This window comes from Ananas comosus, linkage group 24 (genome assembly GCF_001540865.1).
Source record: "Ananas comosus cultivar F153 linkage group 24, ASM154086v1, whole genome shotgun sequence".
Classification (NCBI taxonomy): Eukaryota; Viridiplantae; Streptophyta; class Magnoliopsida; order Poales; family Bromeliaceae; genus Ananas; species Ananas comosus.
This window is the reverse complement of record NC_033644.1, coordinates 7,183,816-7,195,835: the sequence shown is the minus strand read 5'-3', so window position 1 is coordinate 7,195,835 and position 12,020 is coordinate 7,183,816. Positions and strand designations below refer to the sequence as shown.

Below are 12,020 nucleotides of genomic sequence, written 5' to 3'. Positions count from 1 at the left end.
TCCCTATATTTCAAACTAATAACAGGTTTGAGAATAGGTGCTCATTTTACACTCAGGCTTTTCTTGTTTCAATATGATAATTATTTTGCTCCCCTCAATTTTCTCTTCATTATTCGCATCGCCATAAACGTTCGTGGAGACTATTCAGAAACTAGGCTATAAAAAATATTCATACATATAGTATTTTTTTCTCATAAATAGTACTTTATCATTTTCCTACGTCTATAAAAATGCCACTTTGCTATTATATTTAATATAAATTATTACATTTAAATTAAATATATAAAAAATTAAGAATAATAAATTTGAAACTATGTGGTGAGAAAACATAAACTGTAGGGATAAGATTGATTTTTTTTAAATAAATTTTTTAATTTTTTCTTTTTTTTTTGGTACTCTAGTGTGGTGGGGTGCGGTTGGTGGAGATTTAAAAAGGGGTTATTTTATCTACTTGGTTTGGTTTCTTGTAAATTGGTAGAGTAAGGATTTGTGTGCACCAACCAAAGTATGAATAGTACGAAGATTAAGGCTTGTTTGAGATTGCGGAGAGCATTGCATTAACGAGTATAAAAAAGTATGATGAAATAATATCATATTTATTTTCCCGTAATGTAATATTACGTTCGCATATCGCGATTAATTAATACTAATATACTTTTCTGCAGGTTTACTGGAGAACGTAAACATATTTCTATATGCTTTTACCAAATCTTATTTTATCTAAGTAGCGCCAGGATAAGACCTGTAATACCAAAACTAAGCCAAATACAATTGCATAAGCCCACTCTGCAATTGTAACTCTTGTGGCTACCGTGGGCAGCGTAAGAGTGTGTTTACCTCTGGACTGATTGTCATCGATCCATGTTACCTTTCCGTGCGAAATGATAGCGTCGATTTTCGGTGCGTTTCGACGAAATTCCGTCGAAAGAACGCGATTTCGATTCAGATTCTTTTCGACGGTGTGTTGACAAATCTGTGTTGCGCTGAGCCTTGTTGGACTGGTCCAACAAAAAAGACTCATTTTCGTGTAGGTCAGGATAAGTGAGGCAGGAGGTTCCGTGTCGAATAGACATTTCGGAGAGACCCAGAGTTCGTACAATATCCGGCGATTAATTGTGTAGTGGGTGTTACCTGTGTTGCTGACCCATCCATGGAGTGTTTTTGGGCAGCATACTCGTGCACGAGTCGGTGAGTTTCGGACACTTAGTGGGGTCCGACGGCAGTCCACAAAAAACAAAAAAAGTGTGGGTTTCGGGACTTCCGGCGAGTTGACGTATATCGGTATTAACGAAAAATATACATTACAAGTAGGAACCGTATGTGTGGGGGTGGGGAACTGTGATATATTTTGATAGATACTAACGGTGGACCCCTCTATAGGTCCTGTCGACTTTCTTTTTGCAGTCAGGAGACAGACCGCGACATCCGTACAGGGTACTCGTCGATCCAGTCGCGTGGATGCACGCTCGAATGATATTTCTTCTATCCCTGTTCTTCTGTTGCGAGAGAATTTGCCGTATATTATATATTGAGCTTATAAAAAAGCAAATTACCGTTTTTTCTATTATATCTACTCATATGTTTTCTATGCTCTAGTATAACATGTGTAGGGAAGTAGAGTTCTTATCCATATGTGATACCGTGACCTGATTGGTCGGTTCTGTATTCGTTTCGGTGACCTAGACGATGTGCATTTTATCTTATATTCTGTTCACCTGGTGGTCGGTTGTTGGCATTAGTGTATGGGTTGGTCGGGTTGTTGTCATTATGTAAGTGGGTTGGTCCGGTTGTTGCATTATGTAGTGGGTTGGTCTATTTCTTGACTTCTGTCGTTGATGACCTTTGAGGTCGGGTGTACCATGAGGGGTAGGATTGTCGCGTGGTGCTGACGGATTCTGGACAATATCGAGATGACACTCTGTGACCTATCGGTCGCTTCTTGCGTTCGTACATTTAGTTGATACATCGAGCAGTTTACATACTATCTTTATTTACTCTGCCCTGTTGTTCTATGGTGTGTATCGCTGTATAGGGGTAGAGAATAGATGGCTTCGATGTGACTATAACTTGTGACCTGGTTGGTCTTCTCCTTGGCTTTGCATCGATCTGTGATCACTCGTTTGGGAGTCTTCGTTACTCTTCCGTACATTTGACCTATCCCGGTCGGTTCAACGTTATTACTTGAGACCTACACGAGGTCGGTAGTGCCCAGAAGGGGCAACTGATTCGTCGGCTGGTCCGACGGTCGGCTATTGACTATATCCGCATTTGATCGCCAAGCTCGCGAGTGCATGTTCCGTACAGCCAGCGGTGTTGATCCCCCGCAGGAGGTTTCTTTTTTTTTCCGGGAAGAGTGTGTTACTTCCGACCGTGCAGCCCAGGGCTGCTTCTCCTCTTGCGTGTCCTAGGTTACATGCCAGGTGTGGAGCAAATAGTGGCTTGTTGCCTGAGGCTGCCTTAGACGCGACACGCGGTTTAAGATTGGCGTACGTGTTGGAGGACTTTCGTTGGCGGTTTGACGACTATAGCTAATAGTAGCGGGTTGTTGATATATCTTCTAGTTCTTTCTTTACAGTTGTCTTGCTACTATACGCTTCTTTGATATGCCTTGTATAGCTGCAGTTGTTCATTACAGTAGCGGTAGTTGTATTTCTTTCATAATAATTGTCTCTGTTACATTCATTATTATTGCTAGTGTATTTTCATACTGACCCGTACTGTTGTTAGCTCCTTTCTGACCGGTGAGTAGCTCCTCGCCTTCTTGGCTTGCGGTACCCACTGGGAGGGAGACATGTTTACATGTTCTCCACCTCCCCTACCATTTTTCAGGTATCGCGGGCGATGGGTATTGAGACGAGACGTGAGGCACGTACGTAGCGGTCGTTAGATCTTCCGACCCAGGTTATTTCGATTTAGTTATTTCCTTGGTATTTCTGTTGATATATGTTTAGTTGTTTATGTGGTTCATATTTATTTACATTTGAAAATGTGGATTTTCTGGATCTGACGTGGCGCCTGCGTGGCAGGGGTAGGGTCATTTTTGCAATTTCAAATTTGATAGGGCTAATTTTAAAATAAAATTTTGTCAGGGGTCTATTTGCAAAAAAAGCCCGACAACTTGGTATCTATCAACATATAAAAGACCATCTTTTCTTTTATTTATTGATTGTAAATAAACTTAGCTACAGAAGCGATATAACTTGAGACCTCGAAAGGTCGACGAAACAAATAAGCAACAAAAATAGGGCAAAAAAAAAAAGGTTAAGTACAAAAGATCATTAGGTAAAAACTTACAGAACTTGTCTGAATTATGTAGACCATTTTAAATCGGCTATTCAATCTTTTAAAATTTTTTATTTTACTATCCCATATTTTAATTTGTTTGATTTAAGTTAGTCAATGATACTTTGACTTCAAAATTTAAGTGAACTACTAACTTTAATAAATTTATAATTATGAGAATTACATAAAGTATGCTAATTAAATATGTAAAAATAAATGCTGCATTCAAATTTTGAAGTCAAAGTATCGTTGACTGACTTAAATCAAACAAATTAAAATATGGGATAGTAAAATAAAAAAATTTTAAAATTTTAATTTTACTCGTCTATATTATTATCAAGTCATCAATGGTACTTTGATTTTAAATTTGAATGCAGCATTTATTTTTACATATTTAATTAGCATACTTTATGTAATTCTCATAATTATAAATTTATTAAAGTTAGTAGTTCACTTAAATTTTGAAGTCAAAGTATCATTGACTAACTTAAATCAAACAAATTAAAATATGGGATAGTAAAATAAAAAATTTTAAAAGATTGAATAGCCGATTTAAAATGGTCTACATAATTCAGACAAGTTCTGTAAGTTTTTACCTAATGGTCTTTTGTACTTAACCTTTTTTTTTTTGCCCTATTTTTGTTGCTTATTTGTTTCGTCGACCTTTCGAGGTCTCAAGTTATATCGCTTCTGTAGCTAAGTTTATTTACAATCAATAAATAAAAGAAAAGATGGTCTTTTATATGTTGATAGATACCAAGTTGTCGGGCTTTTTTTGCAAATAGACCCCTGACAAAATTTTATTTTAAAATTAGCCCTATCAAATTTGAAATTGCAAAAATGACCCTACCCCTGCCACGCAGGCGCCACGTCAGTGCCACGCGGGCACGGGCTGGGGCCAAGTGTTTAAGTTGAACACGGTGAATGATTTACCGTGTCTAAACACGGTGAACAATTCACTGTGTCCAATACAAATATCTAAAACTTAGCCAAAAAATAGCTAAGTCCCAGATATTTGTATTGGACACGGTGAATAGTTTACCGTGTTTAAACACGGTGAATCATTCACCGTGTCCAATATATTATACATTGGACACGATGAACTATTCACCGTGTTTGAACACAATAAATGGTTCACCGTGTTCAACTCACATACGTGGTCCCAGCCTTGCCCGCGTGGCGCTGACGTGGTGCCTGCGTCGCAGGGACAGGACCATTTTTACAATTTCAAATTTAAGAGGACTAATTTTAAAATAAAAATTTCTCAGGGAGCTATTTGCAAAAAAAAGCCCCAAGTTGTCATATCAAAAACCTCCTTTTAAGAGATCCGGTCAGAAAATACTATACATATAATCCAAAAAGTCAGAACCAGAATTTTTTTCTTTTACGAAATAAACCTTCTACTTTTTTAAAAGTGTGACAGCGAATTACTCTATACTGTAATTAGTATATTAAGATACTAGGCATAGATAGGTGCTCCGTGACTTGAGCATTATAAGTAACTAGTATTTAACCCGTGCTATGCACGGATAATATAATAATATAAAATAACATAAGTTATTATGTGATGATAAAAAATTTATTCTAATTAATATTATATTTTTTTAAATAATAAAGAAATATAGTATTGATCTTAATTATAGTACATATTAAAGTACAAAAGCTAGAGAAAAAAAATTATAGACCAAAATAAATACTCAAATAAAAAGTAAATTTCAACCCTGCTCTATTATCTATGAATTAATCTGCAAAATAATTTACAATTACATATTGATGTGCAAAACAAAATGATAACTAATATTGATATTCAAAATTACAAATGATATTAGTATTTAATCATATAATGAGATCAACTAAACTTTCATATTTGACACAAATTAGAGTAAGCACACGTACATGAGAGACAAACAAATTTTCAAGATTCAAAGATATATAAATGTTGGTCTTCAAGAAAATATAAAGAAAAAAACTTTATTGCATGAAGATGAAAAGTACCTGCTCCAATACAATATAGATAAATTGTTAGATAAGCAAAATGATAAATATCATAATATTAGTGTATTTTTTCAGAAAAATATCTAAACTTATTTAAAAAATAAAATGATAGAGTTGAATTGTTGAAAAATTCTAAATTTCGAAATAACATGAGGAAAAATAAACCACTCACCTATTTTAAGTTCTGAAACACTTCTTTAAAAACCACATTACTTGTGGTTTTGGATAACAAACCATCTTTATCACAAATTAGAATATTCAATCCGTCCTTACTTCGAACTCTAGATATTGCAACATATAACTGATCATGACTGAATATCGGTCTAGGTAGATATAAGCCAACATGTGATAACGATTGACCTTGACTCTTATTTATTGTCATAGCAAAACAAACAGCCAATGAAAATTGCCTTCGTTGCATTTTAAAAGGTAACTTGGAGTCTGATGGAGTAATCACCATACGGGGTATAAACACTTTCTCCCCAATATTGCTCCGAGAAATCACTTTTGCTTCTAGTATGTGTTTTCCCAATTGAGTGATCACTAATCTGGTTCTATTGCATAAACCTAAAGACTTGTCTATATTTCTCAATAACATCACAGGAGCAGCTTGCTTCAATTTGATCATGTGATTAGGAACTCCTGAATATTTAATACTGTTTAAGAAATCAGGTGTATATAAATATTCAGGACCATCTAGGCCCACATCTGTCTTACAAACACTGTCTGTCACGCCCCGGATGTCTCGTTCTCCGGGCACGCCGACAAATCCGCCGTATACAAAGAAATTTCTCCTGTACACGAAGCGACAGTTGTACCTGTAAATCAACACTACTACAAACAGTAGTAGAGAGCTGCTAGAGAAAACAGAAGCTAAACAAACTGAGTTTCATATACATAGTCCAATCCAAAATACAGAGCTACTCGCACTGGCGAGTTAAGTCTACTATATACATAAACTCGAAACAAAATATCTACCTGCAGTAGGGGCACCTCTAGCTCAGCACGTCAAGTAGGGCTCTAACTCGCGACGCCCTTGCCTCGATCCTGATCCGCGGAAGGCGCAGCAGCCGAAACCTATGGCTCTGCAAAACAGGGGTAACAACTGGGCGTGAGAACTACTGTAAAAACAAGTAGTCCTCAGTGGATGCTGCCCAAACAACATCGGTCCACCCACTAAGTCTTCAGAGGGGAGCCAGGATAGTAGGAAAAGTAGGAAGTAAACTCTACCGCTATCAATCACTACACTATCATGCTCTACACTAACCAACTGTAGGAAATGTCAAATCTGACCCAATCAAATCGGGACTATAAACCTACCCGTCCCTGAGACTGTGAATACACCCGTCCCTGCCCAGTTGCGACTATCCAGCTACCTCCACACTAACTGGTCCGTGGAGAGCAAGTCCAATCGGCATGAGCAACACCAACGCGAAAGCACAAAGCCGTCTCCGGAGTAGCATTCGTGGGCGCTACCCAACCGAGTATGCAGCGTATCTCTGTCGAGCTCAAACAGGCTCTGAAAAGCCAAAGTCAAGTAACCGACTCAAACTAGTCTAATAACCAATAGTTCACGTGCCCTCGGCACAATCTGTCGCCAAAAAGGCGATCCGGATCCACCGTCAACTCTGACGGCACCCAACAGTCCAAAACTGCCCAAACGACCCTATAAAAATTCACTCGGCGTATCAGCACGAGCGTAAATGTATTCTAAACTACCTGGAATACTCGTCTCGAGGATACTGCGATAGTACACTTTTATAACGGCTCCTAGAGCTAAATCAGGTAGTTTAAACAAGTGACAGGTTCAAATCGCAGGTTTTCTCCTAATTCAAATTCCAAGTCCAACATGTATAAACTACTCAATTACCACATGCTCCAAATTCAGATTTGCAATCTATAATATAATCCATGAATTCGAGCTAGAATAGACTATACCAAAATCGAAATTTATACATGTCGACGATTAGAACTTAGGAGTCAAAACCGATGTAACCCACCTCAAAAGGCTAATCCTTGGCAGTGAAGGACTCCCACTGGTGTAGAGCGACCTGCTGGATCACCCGGAATCCGCCGAGTCCAGAATCGAGCTAACTCCACGCTCTACACGACACAAGTCACCAATTCAGTCCAGAAATTGCAGCAGTGAGGTACAATAGAGATTCAACCAAGCTAACCTTCACCAAATCCCCCGAGTAAGGGCTTCGTGGATTCCTCTTGAAGTCCCGAATCCAACGAACCAAGTCTTGTCGCAATCCGATGCTCCTACGTCGAGTACGAGCTGGAATACTAACAGTCGATGATGAATTTCAGCAAACAGCATCTAGCTCGAAATGACAATACTTGACGCAATGCAACGGAACACTCACCTCAAAGGCTAATCGGACATCGACACGGCGTCAAGAACGGCGAAAACGCACCTTTGCCTAGCGTCCTCGCAGCGTTACGATCCCAACCGTACCCTCGAACGGCTTCGCGACGCGACGTCGGCGACGAATCCGAGCTTCGCCCGAGTTCCACCGTGCTCATGAACCCAGCTAGAGAGAGAGAGGAGAAGAAGAAAGAACTCTCTCTCTCTGCTCTACTGTCATGCCCCGGGGCCGATTTAAAAGCCATTACCATTTTTAAAACTCAGAGTCGCGGAAGATGTACCAATTTTTTTTTTTTTTCAACCTGGCCCACGTGACGTACAGACCCGCCACAAATTCAAAGTTCCTCTATTCACTCGGGCAGAGTCTCCTTTGTATTTGCACGGCGTACCAACGGATACAACAGGATCACAACCACAACCTACATTTACCAATCAGCAACCAATTCATGATATGTATTTCCATACAGCTAACAATCCTTAGAATGATGCATGCCTCTAAGCACTCCTTAGGCGTTGGATGATGCAATGCACAATACAACAAACATTCTATTTAAAAGTGCTCCCCACCCGGAAGCTTTTGTTTTTAACTCTAATTCAATCATTCATAAAACCATTCAAAAATCTTTTGAAAACTGTTTTCCACACGAAAACTCTATTTTGAAAACTGACTACCTCGAGGGGTAGAAAACCACGATGCGTAAATCCATAAATACAAATTCGAGAACCACAAAGTATACAAACATCCCAAAACTGAAGATCCATAAACCAAATCCACAATTCCACAAATTCAACCAGCTCACAACATCAACATCAATATATCATTTCTAACTGAACCATATAAACTAACTAAGCTATAACAAACAGAATAGTAAACGATAAAAACTAAATTCATAACCTGTCGGAAGCCTAATCGCCGCGTACGACGTACCTCACGTCTCGTCCCAAAACTCATCGCCCTGCAATACCTTGAAAAATGTGGGAGGTGAAACATGTAAACTGTCTTCCCTCACCAGTGGGTACGCAACCGATAAGGCAGAGTACTCACCGATCAAGAAGAGCTAAACACAGTACGTGGTCAGTAAAATACAGTAGCAATAATAATAATGAAGAGACATATATATGAAAGAAAGTACAAACTACGCATACTTCAATGAACAACTGATGTAATACATGTAACAAGACATAGTAAGCAAGACAATGTAACCAAATGACTACAATATGTATGCATCAACCAACTATATAGCTCTATACAACAACCGACACAGTATCCAACCATACCCAATCTAAACAGCCGGTCGGTCTACAGGACCTCAGGCAAAGCCACAACCTGCTCGCACTGCATGTAACCCTAGCCAACAAAGAAGAACACGCTGGGCTCACGGATCATGTACGACCACTTTTCCGGAAAGGACACCCCCTAGCGTGGACAGACCGCCGGTGTAATCGTGAAATGCACTCGAGCTGCGGCGATCAATGCAGATATGATCAATAGCCAAACTCGCCACCCCGACAATCAACCGCCCCTCGGGGCAAACCGACCAAAGGTCATCAAACTATATGAACACAAGAACGAACTATCAGGTCAACTAAAGAGGGAACCACTCAAATCCCTACGAATTATACAAGCACTAACTACTAATTCAACATAACATTATACGCACTGACAACCGACGAAAATATGTCCCCAGAGTATATCATAAATCCGAATTACGTCAGCCACCTACCGACAATCCAACCCGCTCAGCGGTACAATTTCTTTATACACACACCCGAACCTCATAGTCATCGAAGCGATGTATGGTAATATGCACAGACAACTAATATACCAGGTTCAAGCAGATACCGTGAGGTATGCACAACCCACGAGAAACTAAGTCCAAACAGACACCGATTAATATTCTATAGGCCAATATCAGATTTGACGACCGACCGAAACTAACTCAACAGATACTGAATGCACTAGTTGGTACAACAGACTTCTGTTAATTGCACTATTGGTAAGTAATCTCGCTATGACTACCTATATAGATAGATACTGCCTTTCTGATTTGGTCTCTCATCTCCGTCGTTCGACTTTACTCTATGGGATTACGTAATCGTATGCATTCCTGCTAATCGCTGTAACTGAGTCATTGTATAATCATGATATATTTAGACGATCGCGTTTCATACTGCACATCAGCTTCTATAGACTATTGTGCGACTAGTACAACGACTAATAGAGAGTTAATGCGAGTGTACCCATGAGAGGAGCCATTCGACTCGGCTAAGTGGCCGGACGTCGGTAGCACTCGAGATTCCTAGTTATGACCTATTACTCTTGACACTACGGTTCGACTGGCGTTCGATCGTTGAGTACCTTATGTTAGCCACCTGCATACACGGTGATTTCGACGTGCTGTCTCCATGACTGCACTTAAGAATGTCCGACATGGACCTATACGAGGTACCACCGAGGGGTTTGTGTAATTCTAACCGCAAACAACTGAATAAGTTCACAGTACCACACGTCCCCACCAAAACAATTCATCATGAAATATGTATTTCACCAATACCGATTACCGACTGATAAATACGCGTCAGCTTCGAATGTCCCTCTGAAAATCCACGATGCTTCACATACCGAGGAATTCGCCATGACGGGACCTACACTAGAGGTGTCGCCTCCAAAGAGCTTTTGCCCGAGGGCGGTGAATTTGTCACCGACTCATTGGGCCGACTCGTAGCTGGCGTAGTCTCTCGTGCGCCATCATATCTTCATTGATCCACAACCAAAACAGTCCTCAATTTGATGTTTGCAGGCGGCACAACGTACTATCAACATATAACACCGAGGCGGTCCTCAAGATTCCTAGCCGCGACGATGGGGTGTAATTATCTGCGATAATTATAATCCCGAAAATAAAAGCTCGCTGCAGCGTTTACACTCCGACCCCCCGATGAAGGGCTCCGAGTGCGGTGCTTCTCTTTTGGCGCTAACAGCCTTTACAGCGAATATCGCACACACTCTGTGCGTTTCGTTCTTCATCTCGCTGAGTACATCGACCTCACTTAGACCGAGAACCAACACGAATATTAGGGTGGTTAAGACCTAATGAAGGTTGCTCTGGAACTCAATCCTCGATCCGACACAAACTAATCGCATAATACCACGCTTGAATAGATGAAATACACGAGATCCGAGAATACCAACAACTTGCGTAGGTTTCTCTATCGTCTCAATTCCGCCGAACAAAAATCTGCACCGCGAATATTCGACTCGTCGATTTTCGCACAAAGCTACCGGATCATGTGGCATAATCAGTTCAAGAGGTCAAACTAAGCACATGTATACACTCAGTTGTTCATGTGCAGTAGCTTATTGTAGACTTTCTTTCATATATATGTCATTCAGTTCATATATTGTACTGTATTTTCTAACTGACCCGTACCTTGCATATTGCATTCTACCATGCCTACTTCAGTTAATGATCCCCCGTCAAATGTGTACCAATTGGCACAAAAGCACCCTATGTTTACAATAAAAATCCATTCATTATTATGTAAATCGGCGATCCTTATGACATCGTTCTCACAAACTGAGGACCTCTAAGTTCCGCGGACACAGTAACTTGGAGGATATAACGTCCTCGCCGTACATCGGGTCTGTGCCCGTACGCGACCACCGTGCTAGTCATAAAGTAGTCTGACGACTAAGTTCACACTCCCCCCTATCCCAACTTTTTCTCAGGATTGGCGAGGCGAGTAGAGATTCGTGGGACGAAACTGGGCTAACATTTCGGAGCCAGACTCCGCACGAAAGTATGTCATGCTGCTCGCAAGCGACAAGCGTTATCGAGTCTTAGTCTTGCAGATCGGTACCTTGAATATCGTTGCTGTCGATTCATAACGAACAGGGCTACCGGACACTGCTTTGAGATCCTAAATGTTTAGATGAATTAGGCGAGATTTGTGCAATCTGGAGATCATCACATGACCATATCGATCACCGTACTCACCTCTCTGAAGCATCGATGGTATGCGTGAGCTGGGGTGAATTTAAGGACTGATAACTGACATACCTTGCGCCCATTCATAAATTACATCTCTCCCAGCTCAATGTCCAGACAACAGTCAACATTAAAATGTTGACAATAACATTAAAAAGGCTAGAGACAAAACGCGGTGACAACTTTAATAAATCTCTCTTGATGTCATCATATCCAACCAACTTTTACATCAATCTAGAGAGACTTAGCAGAACTTCATCGAAATGTTACAGATTAATTATGCGTGCGCGATCCTAATCGCCTCAGCCCCAAGAACAACACCAAGAAACTGCCCACAACGAGGACTATACAGACCATGGAATTGTCCGATCTCACCAACCGCA

At 40.3% G+C, this 12,020-nt stretch overlaps 1 pseudogene; it reads left to right on the top strand.

The window, feature by feature from the left end:
* The window catches only part of LOC109728678, a 25,607-nt pseudogene extending 14,114 nt beyond the window's left edge, over positions 1-11,493 (top strand).